The sequence below is a fragment of the Bison bison genome, unplaced genomic scaffold (genome assembly GCF_000754665.1).
Source record: "Bison bison bison isolate TAMUID 2011002044 unplaced genomic scaffold, Bison_UMD1.0 scf7180017864309, whole genome shotgun sequence".
Classification (NCBI taxonomy): domain Eukaryota; kingdom Metazoa; phylum Chordata; class Mammalia; order Artiodactyla; family Bovidae; genus Bison; species Bison bison.
The window spans coordinates 3,540,090-3,540,289 of record NW_011494881.1 but is presented as its reverse complement, the minus strand read 5'-3'; positions in this window follow the sequence as shown (position 1 = coordinate 3,540,289).

Below are 200 nucleotides of genomic sequence, written 5' to 3'. Positions count from 1 at the left end.
ACCGACAGTGACGCAAACCGCCAGTGCCTGAAGCTCTCAAAGACCCAGAGCAGGGGAGCTGCCCAAGAAGAGGCCCGATCAATAAGGAAAAAGCAGAGCCGGAAAATTGCTCATAAAGGGGAGTAAAAACTTCGAAGTGAAAATCAGAAAAGATACGTTCCTGTAAGTCCTTGTTTTCTTTTATCGGAGATTGGCGACAG